The sequence below is a fragment of the Grammomys surdaster genome, unplaced genomic scaffold, assembly GCF_004785775.1.
Source record: "Grammomys surdaster isolate TR1022 unplaced genomic scaffold, NIH_TR_1.0 174, whole genome shotgun sequence".
In the NCBI taxonomy this organism is placed as follows: domain Eukaryota; kingdom Metazoa; phylum Chordata; class Mammalia; order Rodentia; family Muridae; genus Grammomys; species Grammomys surdaster.
Window position 1 is genome coordinate 4,833,979 of NW_021604622.1, and position 15,271 is coordinate 4,849,249.

The 15,271-nt window shown below is 41.7% G+C and overlaps 1 pseudogene; it reads right to left on the reverse strand.

Annotated features, from left to right (window-relative positions):
* Nucleotides 1-14,479: 14,479 nt before the first annotated feature.
* Nucleotides 14,480-14,939, reverse strand: LOC114621385 (annotated as a pseudogene).
* Between the last annotated feature and the right edge of the window lie 332 nt (nucleotides 14,940-15,271).

Sequence of the window (15,271 nt, forward strand, 5' to 3'; positions counted from 1 at the left end):
TTTTAAGATTGCTCTTTCTATCTCTGAGAAGAATTGAGTGGGAATTTTGATGGGGATTGCATTAAATCTGTAGATGGCTTTTGGCAAAATAGTCATTTTTACTATATTAATCCTTCCAATCCATGAGCATGGGAGATCTTTCCATCTTCTGAGATCGGCTTCGATTTCTTTCTTCAGGGGAATGAAGTTCTTGTCATACAGGTCTTTTACTTGCTTGGTTAGGTTCACACCAAGGTATTTTATATTATCTGTGACTATTTTGAAGGGTGTCATTTCCATAATTTCTTTCTCAGCCAGTTTATCTTTTGAGTAGAGGAAGGCTACTGATTTGCTTGAGTTAATTTTATATCCAGCCACTTTGCTAAAGTTGTTTATCAGGTTTAGGAATTCTCTGGTGGAAGTTTTGGGGTCACTTAAGTATACTATCATATCATCTGCAAATAGTGAGATTTTGACTTCTTCCTTTCCAATTTGTATCCCTTTGACCTCCTTGTGTTGCCTAATTGCTCTGGCTAGGACTTCCAATAGTATATTAAATAAGTAGGGGGAGAGTGGGCAGCCTTGCCTAGTCCCTGATTTTAGTGGGATTGCTTCAAGTTTCTCTCCATTTAGTTTAATGCTGGCTACTGGTTTGCTGTAAATTGCTTTTACTATGTTTAGGTATGGACCTTGAATTCCTGACCTTTCCAAGACTTTTATCATGAAGGGGTGTTGAATTTTGTCAAATGCTTTCTCAGCATCTAGTGAGATGATCATGTGGTTTTTTCTTTGAGTTTGTTTATATAATGGATTACATTGATGGATTTCCGAATATTGAACCAACCCTGCATTCCTGGGATGAAGCCAACTTGATCGTGATGGATAATTGTTTTGATGTGTTCTTGAATTCGGTTCGCTAGAATTTTATTGAGTAATTTTGCATCAATGTTCATAAGGGAGATTGGCCTGAAGTTCTCTTTCTTTGTTGGGTCTTTGTGTGGCTTAGGTATGAGTGTAATTGTGGCTCTGAGAAAACTTCTAAGAGATATGATTGCTGGGAACTGACTGACCTCTTGTATGGTTGATAAGATCAGTCAAAGGCCATTTGGAAAACTCATGAATCACATAACTCATAGTGACAGAAGCCAGAAGTAGACATGAACCTGTCTAGTAAAGTTCTCTCATGGAACTCACAGTGGTCAAAAGTGGAGGTGAAACAACCACACTCACCTAGCACAACAGCAAGAATAGGCTCCCCATTTCTCACTATTGGTAGAGAAATCAAAGGTACCTTTTCTTCCCTATCTTTCTCTCCTTGCCCCCTCAGATATATTTTAAAAAGAGACTAATTTTTCTCAATATCTGACCACTCAGACTCTTTTACAGGTGATGAGCTTGAAACATGAGACAAGAGACTGAATTCTCTTGCTTCATCTGAGAGTGAAAGAAATGCAAAACTCTAGCGGAACGATACAGAGGAAAGACACACATCCAGGTCTGCCTTGGTTAGTTTCAGAGTTCTCATAGACCTATTATTTACTTGAAAATTATTCTCAGTCGTTGGGAACATGTTCTAATCTGTCTTCTTCCATCAACTCTTCTGCTGAAAACAGAGCTATGATTTGTCAACTCTGACTTTGCCTTCAAGTTTTCTTGTCTCCTGCTTTCAAACACTGTCTATGTGGAAGGTTTAATGGATAGATCTGATAAACTAATGGTACAACTAAATGAAAACTTAGCACTCACTTTGGATTTCAACAGAGGCCTCAGTGCCCAGGTGTTGACTGCTACTTGAAAAGGGAGTCTGAGGCAGTCTGATTTCCCTGGCAGACCTCCATTCTCTTGCCATCTCTATGCCCACCTTCATCAGACCTGCTGATCCAGAACCATACACCTTGATGGGGGTCCAGCAGTGATAATAGACTTCTCAGGAAAGCCCCACAGGACTCATCGGGCTCATGGGTGAAGGGAATCTAATCCAAAATCCATCAGACGCCTGCCACACCAGGAACGTCAAGGTTAACCACTCTCCCAATACCTTCTATAACAGGAACATCCAGGGACCAAAGCCATCCAGATGGCTAAAAACCCTCAAAAGAACGTAATCAACAAAAAGTTGGGGCAATAAGATACCTTCAGAGAGTAGTTGCCTTGTCAGGAAAATGGTAAAATTGGGTCTTGAGGTAGAACTATTTTCAGTTTTCTGAGAAATTGCCAAATTGATTTTCAAAGTGTTTGTACATGTTTGAACTCCCACCAGCAATGGAGGAGTGTTCTCCTTGCTCCACATTTTTGCCAGCATGTGCTGTTACTTGAATTTTTGATCTTACCCATTCTGACCTTTGTAAGATGGAATCTCATAGTTGTTTTGATTTACATTTCCCTAATAACTAAGGACTTTGAACATTTCTTTAAGTGGTTTTTGATCGTTTGAGATTCCTCTGTTGAGAATTTTCTGTTTAGCTCTGTACCCCATTTTAAAATTAAGTTATTTGAGTTGTTGGTGTCTAACTTCTTGAGTTTTTTTAAAATAAATTTTGTATATTAGTCCTCTGTCAAATGTAGGGTTTGTTAAGATCATTTCCCAGTATATAGGCTACTGTTTTGTCCTATTGACAGTGTCCTTTGCCTTACAGAAGCTTTTTAGTTTCATGAGGTCTCATTTGTCAACTGTCAATCTTAGAGCCTGAGCCACTGGAATTCTGTTGAGGAAGTTGTCTCTTGCACCAATGAGTTCAAGACTATTCCTCACTATTCCTCACTTTCTGTCCTATTAGATTTAGTGTATCTGGTTTTACATTGAGGTCTTTGATCCACTTGGACTGAGTTTTGTGAAGGATGATAGATATGAATCTATTTGCATTCTTCTATGTGCAGACATCATGCTGTTGAGTCAGCAGCTGACTCAACAGATACAGACACTCACAACCAAACAGTGGATGGAGCTTGAATATTCTTATGGAAGAGTTGGGGGTAGGATTGAGGGCCTGAAGGGAATAGGAACTCCACAGGAAGACCAATAGATTCAAATAACCTGGACTCCGGGGGCTTTCAAAGACTGAACCACCAAACAAAGAGCATACACAGGCTGGACCTAGGCCCCCTGAACATATGTACCAGATGTGAAGCTCAGTCTTCGTGTGGGTCCCCAACAACTGGAGCAGGAACTATCCCTAAAGCTGTGGTATACATTCTTCTAGTTAGGCTGTCTTGTCTGGCCTCAGTGGGAGAGGATGCACCTAGTTCTGCCAAGACTTGAAATGCCAGGGTAGGAGGATACTCAGGAGGCCCCACCCACTCAGAGGAGAAGGGGAGGGAGGTATTGTGAGAGGTGTTGACTGGGAGGGGGCAGTGATCTGGATGTAAAGTGAATAAACAAAACAACAACAACAGTGCTATGATAATGTATTAGTCAGGTTTCTCTAGAGTCACAGAACTTATGGGCAGTCTCTATATTGTAAGGGGATTTGTTATCGACTTACAATTCCAGGGTTTATAGTGTAGCAGAAGCCCGAGGTATACTAGAGCAATGACTCACTGCAACAAACATTTGCAAGCAAAGAAGTGTGAAAAAAGGGTATACTGTGGGACACACTGTGACATACTACAGCTTCCCCAGTGAGATTGTTTCTTTATGTTGTTGGAGAAGTTGCCAGGGTGGAGGATGGGTATGAGGAGAGGGGAAGATGAGTAGGATTGGGTACATATGAAATTCTCAAAGAACCAGTGAAAAGTTAAAACGTAACCTCCCTTTTACATACCACAGGGTCATCTTAGCACAGTCAAAAACAGTAGCTGTATCTTTATATGTTTAGTGCTCATACTTTTCTGACTTCTGCATGTTTTACATAGTTCAGTTAAATCACTACAACCAGGTTTTATGTATTTTTGTTCTTGCTTTCTTTTGCCCCCCCCCCCCCCGACTCCTTTTCTTCTTTGAGACAAGGTTTCGCTATGTCATGCTGGCTTGCCAGGAGCTCTCTATGTAGACCAAAATTGTCTGTATGTGGTGGGCTCGTGTGGGTATGGGTTCAGTGGGTTGTGTTGTGGGTCCTACATGTCCACTGCCCCAAGGGGCTAGGGCTCAGAAACCTGAACTCACAGAAATCTGCCTGTCTCTGTCTTCAGAGTGTTGGTATTAAAGGTACACACTGTCTCATCTGGCTATACCACTATTTTTAACATAGTATCTGTTTTAGTTAGTTTCTATTGCCTTGATGAGACATCATGACCAAGGCATCCAATGTAAGAAAATTTTTATTTGCAGTCATGAGTATGGCAGTAGGAAGACAGGCATGATGCTGGAGCAGTAGTTGAGAGCTTACATCTCTATCTATAACCATGAGGCAGAGAATGCACTGGCAATCCCATGAGTCCTTTCAAACCTCCAAGACTGCCTCTAGTAGACATATCTCTTCCAACAAGGCAACACCTCTTGATCCTTTCCAAATAGTTCCACTAACAGAGGACTGTCAGGGTACATATCTGTTTCCTTTCTGCCTACACAAGCCGCTCAGAGAAGGCAAAATGAAGTCTATGATAGGGGCTCAGTCCGTGTTTTCACAGATGAGAAACAGCAAGGTCTGGGACAGATACTGTGGTTCTCAATCACCTGTGTACCCAGATGCTGCTGGTCCTGGGGTCAGCCCTTCCTCTCTGTGCCAGGCAGGAAAGGGATGGCTGAGCCCGGTACAGGGCAGAATCTGGTTTGGTTCCAAGTGAGTGGTGAGAGTACGGAGCGGACTGGAAGAGACATGGCCTTCTCAGGAGGATTTAATCGAGGTTCTTTATGATGAACACCCCCCTGAACCCTTCTCCCCTGCAGTTATCCTTGATGAAGGAGCTGGTCCTTGCTTGTTCAAACTGCTTTATTTTTATGTTAGATATGGATGTGAAAAGTGAACCATGGATTAAATACCTTTTGCAGGAAGGGATGTCCAGGAAGGGAAGTTCCTCTCTATATACCTCATTAACATAGAGAACTCCATGTTTTTATACTACATGACTGGTTGTCATAGTCTTATTCAGTGAGGTGACATGATTACATGTTCCAGGACAGGTAGAGACTGGCCAAGGTCTGGTTCCACGCCTGCCATTCTCAATTGTGAGATTTCCTGGAGTCTTTGAACCTGCTTCAGCCTAACCAGTTCTGTCTTGTGACACTGTCCACTTGCCCTACAAAGGACCAAATATTTAAATATATAGGAGCCTATAAGAACTGTCTTCATTCAGGCCACTACGGTGCCCATGGCCCTTTATATTTCCTACCTGTCTTCTCTGGAGCATTCACTGTGAAAAAAACCACTTGATTCACTTATTTTGCTAGTCACCTCATTGCCTTGTGAGTATGGAAGTTCTTTGGAGGGCTAGTGGTTTCTTTCTAATGTTTATCAGTCCATCTTCCGCAGAAGAATAGAGTGTGCCATGTTCACTAAAAATAATAATAACTTGGGGAATGAATGAATGTACTTAAAAAACAGATCCTTCATATACTCACAATTTTAAAATGGATTTATGAAGGATGACAGCAAAAGAGAAGAGGCAAATACTGAGCATTAGAACAGCTAACAGCAGTGCTGAGTGCAGGGCAGACTGTTTAAGTACCTGGAGACTGCGAGTTCAAGCCTCAGTGTTTGGAGGCCATAGACCCTAGAATTCTGATATCTGAAGATAGGAAGAGGGAGAGGGAAGGAATTAATCTTTCTATTACATTTCTATTCTTTTGGGCTCTCAGCAGGGGTAGGTCTAATTTATTCATTTTACTGATCAAATTGCTACTCTCATTCAGAACCATTTTTACCTTCATGGCCAGAAACAACTCTTTAGCTAAGCATTAGTCCTTCAGTCAGTGTGACTCCTAAAAGTGAACATTTCCCTAACACATAAGAAGTATGTGTGTCTATAAGTATCAAAGTAAGAAGATTGGTGGAAGCTTGTGAGGTCTGTACAGCCCAGGCTTGCTCTCTCTCTCTCTCTCTCTCTCTCTCTCTCTCTCTCTCTCTCTCCCTCTCCCTCTCCCTCTCCCTCTCCCTCTCCCTCTCCCTCTCCCTCTCCCTCCCTCTCTCTCTGTCTTTCTTGATTCCTTCCTTCCTTTCTTAGAGATTCAACAGAACTAGGAGCCTCTAGGCAATATTGATCAAGAGCCTGGGGCTACTGGGGTTACTGTTCAAAAAATGCTGCCAGGAAGCCACATCACTGCTGGTGTGGGTGAGAAACATTTTATAGGTGGGAGGCACTCTTCCCTGGAGAGTAAGCAAAGGCTTATATAGGAGGAAGCAGGGCTGGGCAGTGGGCATCATTTCTATGGAGCTGCTTTCTCCCTAAGTTCCTCCTCTCAGACACTTCCAAAATCCTGACTGCATCTATCCAGGCTGGGTGAGAGTTTGGCTTGAACATTCATAGACTAGAGAGAGTCAGGATAGTGATTCCTTGAGGGTTTTGGGCAAATATTGCTTAGAGGTGCATGCATATGGATTTCCAGTAAGGAATATTCAAAAGTAAGAGAGGCTAAAATACTTAAGGCTTTATGGCTAAGCAAGTAGCACTTAGAATATCATGCATATAGTTTTCCAACTAGGCAGAGAGCACTGCTAAGGGAGGAAGGAGCAGGAATTGCAGGGAGAATCAGAAGAGAAAACAATGTGTTCCACCCACTCCCCTCTTTTTTTTTAATTAATTTTTTATTGGATATTTTATTTCCATTTCAGATATTATCCCCTTCCCTATTCCTCCCCCCAACCAGAAACTCCCTATCCCATCCCCCCCACCTCCTGCTTCTATGAGGATGTGCCCCCACCCACCCCCACCTCCCCACTCTCAAATTCCCTCACACTGGGGCATCCAGCCTTCACGGGACCAATAACCTCCTCTCCCACCTATGCCCAACAAGGCCATCCTACACTACATATACAGCTGGAGCCATGGAGTCCTTCCCTATGTGCTCCCAGGCTGGTAGTTTAGACACTGGGAACTCTGATTGGTTGGCATTGTTGCTCTCCCCATGGGGCCACAAACACCTTCAGCTCCTTCAGTCTTCTCTTTAACTCCTCCATTGGAAACCCCTTGATCAGTTCAAAGGTTAGCTGTGAGCATCCTCCTCTGTATTTGTCAGGCTCTGGCAGACCTCTAAGGAGACAGCTATATCAGGCTCCTGTCAGCATGCACTTCCTGGCATCCATATCAGCATCTGCCTTTGGTGACTGCACATGGGATGGATACCCAGGTAGAGCAGTCTGTGGATGGCCCCTCTTTCAGTTTCTGTCCCACACTTTGTCTCCATATTTGCTCACATGAGTATTTTGTTACTCCTTTTAAGAAGGATCAGAGCACCCACACTTTGGTCTTCATGTGCTTCATGTGGTCTGTGAGTTGTATTTTGGGTATTGCCAGCTTTTGGACTAGTATCCACTTATCAGTGAGTGCATACCATGTGTGTTCTTTTGTGATTGGGTTACCTCACGCAGCATGATATTTTCTAGTTCCATCCATTTACCTAAGAATTTCTCGAATTCTTTGTTTTTAATAGCTGAGTAATATTCCATTGTGTAAATGTACCACATTTTCTATATCCATTCCTCTGTTAAAGGACATCAAAGTTCTTTCCAGCTTCTGGCTATTATAAATAAGGCTGCTATGAACATAGTGGAGCATGTGTCCTTGTTATATGTTGGAGCGTCATCTGGGTATATGCCCAGGAGTGGTATAGCTGAGTCCTCAGGTAATACTATGTCCAGTTTTCTGAGGAACTGCTAGACTGATTTCCAGAGTAGTTGTACCAGCTTGCAATCCCACCAACAATGGAGGAGTGTTCTTCTTTCTCCACACCCTCACCAGCATCTGCTATCACCTGAGTTTTTGATCTTAGTCATTCTGAGTGTTGTAAGGTGGAATCTCAGGGATGTTTTGATTTGCATTTCCCTGATGACTAAGGATATTGAACATTTCTTTAGGTGCTTCTCGGTCATTAGATATTCCTCAGTTGAGAATTCTCTGTTTAGCTCTGTACCCAATTTTTAATAGCGCTATTTGGTTGTCTGGAGTCTAATTTCTTGAGTTCTTTGTATATATTGGATATTAGCCCTCTATCAGATGTTGGATTGGTAAAGATCTTTTCCTAATCTGTTGGTTGCTGTTTTGTCCTATTCACAGTGTCCTTTGCCTTACAGAAACTTTGCAATTTTATGAGATCTCATTTGTCAATTCTTGATCTTAGAGCATAAGCCATTGGTGTTCTGTTCAGGAACTTTTCCCCTGTGCTTAGGTATTTGAGGATCTTTCCCACCTTCTCTTCTATTAGTTTCAGTGTATCTGGTTTTATGTGGAGGTCCTTTATCCACTTGGACTTGAGCTTTGTACAAGGAGATAAGAATGGATTGATTTGCATTCTTCCACATGCTGACCTCCAGTTGAACCAGCACTATTTATTGAAAATGCTGTCCTTTTTCCACTGGAAGGTTTTGGCATCCCAACACAGTACATAGACCACTCACTGAAGAACAGTTAAGGTGGAGAAATAACTGCAGCAGGGACTTCTTGGACAGAGGAAATATCCCCAGTGCTATACATTCTCATCACTTCTAAGGAATCCACATGATCATCAGGATCCTCTCTCTTCACAGCAGATGACACATGGGTGGAATAAAACTGCAGGGCCAACAGGCTGCACATTCTGAACCCTTAAGAGTAACTAACTATGACATCGTAATTGACCATATCAAAACGAAGTTAAGTTGTGGTCGTCTACATGATCAGCAAAGCATAAGTAAGTGTAACAGCTTGTTCTGCTGCTCTGGTCCGTGGGTCAGGGTCTAGCAAGAGAGAGAGTGGGAACGGAGATGTGAAGAATGGAGACAAGACAGGGTCTGGTCTAGTCTGGAGACGAGACAGAGTCTGCAGAGTCTGCTGCTTTCTCTCCTCATGTCTCTCCTTTCATATCTCTCCTCAAGTCTCGCCTTGAGTCTCGCCTTTAATCTCTCCTTGAGTCTCTCAAGTGCTGGGATTAAAGGCGTGTGTCACCACTGTCTGGCCTTGATTGAAAGGATCAAGATAATTATCAGAGTGTGCTCAGCTGTTGTGGGCTGTTGAAAACAAGTCTCTCGTCAGGGTATATGGCTCAAAATGGCTGCAAAGATGATAGCCACTTTCTGCTCAGAGTCGGCTCCCAACAAGTAAGGGGTAAGGTAATGGGGAATATAAAATGACCCACATACTCTCACGAATTTGAGCACTAGCTGACTGTGTTCTTTAGGAGGGTTATAAGATGTTTAGACAGTGGAATCTAGCTGCAGAATTTCACTAAGATGTAATAAGCCTGTGTGGTTTCATATATTTAAACCACTTATAATGTACAGGACAGACTAGAGTGAATGTATATCACTTCCAATTCATATTAAGTTTTTTAAACTGTTACAGTCTGAGATAACATTTTAAGATAGTCAATATGTATCTCAGAGTTCTGTAGAATCTGACCTAAGGGACAGGATAGCAAAGCAGATAGACAGTCTGGAAGTTTCTTTGTCTTCTATACCATTACAGGCACCCACTAGCTATTTAAGGGTACCAGTGAAGAATCAGGATTTTAGAAACAGTGATACTTAAGTTTTTCTAAAATAATTAGTGACTTAATGTGTAGCTTATTATAATTCACTGGCAATTGGCACTGCGTAGAGCAACATACTGCTCTGCTGTGACTTACAAATTTAGTTATCTAAGAATAAGTGAATACTACATCTTGTTCTAATTATAAGCACAATACCTTTATGAGAAGGTATTGAAAATACATCATTAACAGGTAAAAGTGAATAAGCTGCCCTATGTCCCTATTGACTGGTTCATACCTATTTCAGCAGGGCAACAGATTCATGCAAAATCATGGTTTTCTTTATAAGTGCTATGAAAGTATTTCCTGTTACAAAGGACGAACATGGAAGGGTTTGATATAGTCCCAAGCTTGAGAACCCCAGAATAATTTCAATGGTAAGCCATTCAAAGTCTTACCTAAAACTTATCATGAATGTATAGAGTAAAACTGGCAAGTTCATTATGCATCCCCAAGAAGATCGTTGAATATTTTGTGCTGAAACAACTTCCTCAAAAGGTTTTTTTTATTTTTATTTTTATTTTTTTTACAACTCACAGACCACATGAAGCTCAAGAAGAAGGAAGACCAAAATGTGGATACTTCAGTCCTACTTAGAAGGGGGAACAAAATAATCACGGGAGGTACAGGAAGGTAGGGGCCTGGAAAGAAGAGAGGAGGGGTAGGGGGAGATGTTTAGAAAACCGGTGCCTTGTCCGTCTGGTTCCTGCCCAGGAACCATGTTCCCACTGCTTCTTGGCTCTGACAGGGGCTCCGGCTAGCTAGATGCGCAGGTCCTGGCAGCCATAAGATGCCAGCGAGGGGGATGACTCTGCCAATCCCCCACGCTGCGTCCACAAAGCTTGGCAGAACCCCAGACAATATCTGCCATCCTCGCAGTACCCGGTAGAAATGAGACTCTTAAAGCTTAATGATTATCTAAAGGATTTATATATTTAGAAATGCTCGATCAACAAGATGCTCACACAATTAGAGTTGTTACTCAATATATAACATTTTGATAGAAGTCGCTACCCAGGACAGCTTTCGACCCATCTGTGGTTCTCCATGGCCGCTAGCCTCCTTCTTCTCCTCCCCTTCCTCTTTTTCTCCCCTCTGCTTCCTCTCTTTCTCTTCCAGCTCCACCTTCTCTTCTTCTGCCTAATCACCAAGCTCTACAGAAAATACACTGTAGCAGAATAAGTATCCTGCTACAGAGGGGGAGAGGAAAATGGGGACTCTTTTTATGAAGTCATTGTTGTTAATGCCTGAGCAGTACTCCATTGTATAAATATACCACATTTTCTGCATTCATTCCTCTGTTGAGGAACATCTGGGTTGTTTCCTGCTTCTGGCTATTATAAATAAGGCTGTTATAAACATAGTGGAGCATGTGTCCTTGTTATATGTTAGTGCATCTTTTGGGTACATGCCCAGGAATGGTATAGCTGGGTCCTCAGGTAGAACTATTTATTGGAGGAACAAAAAGACTGATTTCCAGAGTGGTTGTATGAGCTTGCAATCCTACCAGCAATGGAGGAGTGTCCCTCTTTCTCCACATCCTCACCAGCATCCGCTGTCACTTGAGTTTAATATATTTTGATCATGTCTTCCCCTCCTCCAACTCCTTCCAGATCCTGCCTACCTCCCTACATACTCAACTTCATGTTCTTTCTCTCTCAGAACAAGATAAAAAACCCTGATAATGAAAACAAACAAAAAACAATATGAGGAAAAAGTGCCCAAATAAAACAAAATGAAACATAGATTCCATAAAAACAAAGCAAAACAAGACTTGGAGGGTTTTTTTTTTCCAATTACTCCTGGGAACAGTACCTACTCTGGAGTGGGAATGATATACCCAGTGACATTCCACTGAAGAAAACGTATTCCCCCCTTTGCAGTGAGTATCAATTTCAGATAGCTTCTTGGTTAGGGATGAGTTCCCCTGACCATTTCCCCTCTCAGTGTTAAGATCCTGTCTGGCTTCAACCTGTGCAGGTTGGTTATGTGCTCCCACAGTCTCGGTGAGTTCATGTGTGTATCAGTTCTGTGGTGTCTGGAAGACACTGTTTCCTAAGAAGTCAGGCACCACCTCTGGCTCTCATAAGCTTTTTGTCTTTTCAGATGCTTAGAACCCTGAGTCTTGAGGAGAGGGCTTTAATGAAGATAACCCATTTAGGACTGAGTGCTCCAAAGTCCCTGGCACACTGTTATGGATTTTCGCATTAATTGTTACATACTGCAAGAAGAAGCTTCTTTGGTGAGAGCTGAGCTAGGCACTGATCTATGAGGATCACAGTATGCCATGAAGATTCATTATTACCGTGTTCATTTAGCAGAATAATAGTAGGCTTTGCTTGAGGCCTCCCATGATCAGGCTAATCTTTGGTTCTTGGTTTCTCTAGCTGTGTCAGATATGGGCTCCATCTTATAGAATGGTAAATTCAATCCAAAAGGGGTTGCTTAGTCCCATAACATTTGTTTAACATTGCACCAGTATATCTTGCAGGCTGGTTGCTGTTGGAGGTCACAGAATTTGTAGCTGGATGACACTGGTGATGAACTTTCTTCTTTAGGACTGTACAGAGTATCTTGTATCACCATGAAAGCAAGTCAGTAGGGATGGAGATTTTACTTAGGTACCAGCTTGACTTCTGACATAAGTAATTATATATGACATAAGTTATTGTATAGACTGAATGACATTTTGTGTGTGTGTGTTTTTTAAGTTTTAGAAATTACATTAGGGGCTGGTGAGATGGCTCAGTGGTTAAGAGCACTGACTGTTCTCCTAGAGGTCATGAGTTCAAATCCCAGCAACCACATGGTGGCTCACAACCATCTGCAATGAGATCTGATGCCCTCATATGGGTGTCTGAAGATGGCTACAGTGTACTTACATATAATAAATAAATAAAACAATCTTTAAAAAAAAAAGAAATTACATTAGACTCTATTCTTGGAGTTCAATTATACTTATTGCTATGATTTCATGTGTATAGAGTAGATACTCAAATCCTTCATGGTCCAGGAGCTTGGACTTCTATATAACTTAATTAAGAAGAATTTATCTTAAGAGGTGGGTTCTACAGCCAATACCCTGTTCTGAAAGATATCTGTACTCCCCCTGAACACCCACACTACGGTGACATCCCCTTCCCCACGTCCTGCCTTTTTGTATTTATAACTCCTGTGTGAATAAGTAAAAATTACGATTTGATTTTTTTAAAAAAAAGAGGTGGATTCTATTAGAAAGCTACTAATTCATGATGGTAAAGGATTATTTTGGTTATGGGAGAAAAGATTATTTTTCATTTTGAGTGCATTTTTAGGAAGAGGGGACCTGGTCTTTCCTTTGTCTATTTCTTCTTTTTCTTCCTCCTTCTCTTCCTCCTCTTCTTCTTTTAAATTCTGCATTTTTTTTGATATTATGATGTAATTACCATTTCTCTCTTCCCTTCCTCCCTTTAAACCCTCTTGTGGTGGTTTGAATAAGAATGGCCCCCATAAGCTCATATATTTGAATACTTGGTCACCAGAGAGTGGAATAGTTTCAAAGGATTAGGAGATATGGCCTTGTCTGAGTAAGTGTGGTCTTGTTGGAGGAAGTCTGTTTCTGCTGTGTGCTTTGAGATTTCAAAAGCCCTCACCAGGCCCAGGCTCTCTCTCTTTGTCTGTAGATCAGGATGTATAGAGGTCTCAGCTACTGCTCCAGTGCTGGCCAGCTACCATGATCTCTGGCATTATAATAATGGATTAAGGCTCTAAAACTGTAAGCAAGCTCTCAATCAAATCCTTCCTTTTAAGAGTTGCCATGATCATGGTTTCTCTAAATAATGATAGAGCAGTGACTAAAGACATCTCCCACATAACTCTCCTTGCTGTCTTTCAAGTACATGGCCTCTTTTTTTTTATTAATGGTTGTTACAAACACACATATGTATGCATGTATGTATGTATGTATGTATGTATGCATATAGTTCTCTCATTCTACCATGATTTCTGTCATGTGATAGTGGGTCCTTTATTGTGACCTAGTCAGAAGGTCATCATCAAAGGCCAGTCAGTTTACAACCTTGTACTTTCAGCTTCCAAAATGGTGATCTAAACCATTTATTAATTAAAACTGGAAAGAAGTTAAACTATCTCTATTTTCAGATGACGATTCTTTTTTTTTCTTCCGTTTTAAATAATTTTTAAATTCACTTTGCATTCCAGTTACAGCCTTCCTTCTCTCCTCCCAGGCCCATGCTTTCAAATCCCTCCCTCCGTTACCCTCTTCACTTCTCCTCTGAGAAGGGGAAGCCCCCTTGGGTACTACCTCACCCTGGGATATCTAGTTCCATCAGGACTATGCACATCCTCTCCTGCTGAGGCCCAACTAGGCAGTTTAGGTAAGGGATCCAATGGCAGGCAACAGAGTCAGAGACAGCCCCTGCTTCAATTCAGATGACATGATTCTAAACATAAAATACCCATTGACTATGCCAAAACCTTTCTGGATCTAAGAAGGAGAGGTGCAAAGTAGAGACCTCAATAATACATTTTTTTTTTTTTTTTTTATAATAAGGATGAACACCACAATTTATTTTAGGGACCCGAAACACAAAGACAATTTATTGTACAGGCATTTTTTGCTTGTATGTTTATCTGCATACCATGTGCCTGGGCCCAGGAGGAACCTAAGAGGGCCTTGATTTTTTTTTTTTCCAACTGGAGTTAGTCACCATATGGGCACTGAGACATGGACCCCCTGTCCTCTCGAGAACAGCTAATGAATGGTCTTTATAGATCCATCAGCCCCTAAAGATAATCCTTACTTAATCTGGAAGGTAAAGTTTTGCAAGGTCATGCCCAGAGCTGAAATTTACAAGTTTCCTTCTGCAAAGCTGATACTGGTAAAGGTGTCAAGAAGACCAGTTCTCAGAGCAAAGACTTTAATGAATATATTTTACAAATACACTGGAGACTCAGGCAATGCTGCCTGCATTGGATGCAATCCTGGGCCACAAGTCTGCACACTCCTTTGCAACTGGACCTGTGATAGCAGAACCTTTCATCTCCCCTTTATTGTTTACTATGACCCCCGCATTATCTTCAAAATACAGAAACACCCCATCTTTTCTTCGATATGACTTTCGTTGTCGAATCACCACTGCTGGATGTACCTTTTTTCTTAGTTCTGGTTTGCCTTTCTTAACTGTGGCCATCACCATGTCGCCCACACCAGCAGCAGGAAGTCTGTTCAGCCGTCCCTTGATTCCCTTCACAGAGATGATATACAAGTTTTTGGCTCCTGTGTTGTCAGCACAGTTGATCACAGCTCCTACCGGAAGACCCAGGGAAATCCGGAGGACCCACCACGTCCTCGCTTCGACATCTTGAGTGTCCGGAAAGAGTCAGAAAAAGCTCAATAATACTTTTAATAAACTTTCCCAGTTATTGGAAAGGAGATGGTTATCTAGATCTAGGAAGGACATGGAAGGCCAAACAAACAGGACAAAAATTACATCAGATTAAAGCTAAAACACTAAGTCTGCAGAGAAAAAAATAATATTGAAAGCTGGGAGAGATACACACAAGCTTATGTAAAAGAGTATATTTCTCTCTCTCTCTCTCTCTCTCTCTCTCTCTCTCTCTCTCTCTCTCTCTCTCTCTCTTTGGGTTTTTCAAGACAGGGTTTCTCTGTGTAGCCCTGGCTGTCCTGGAACT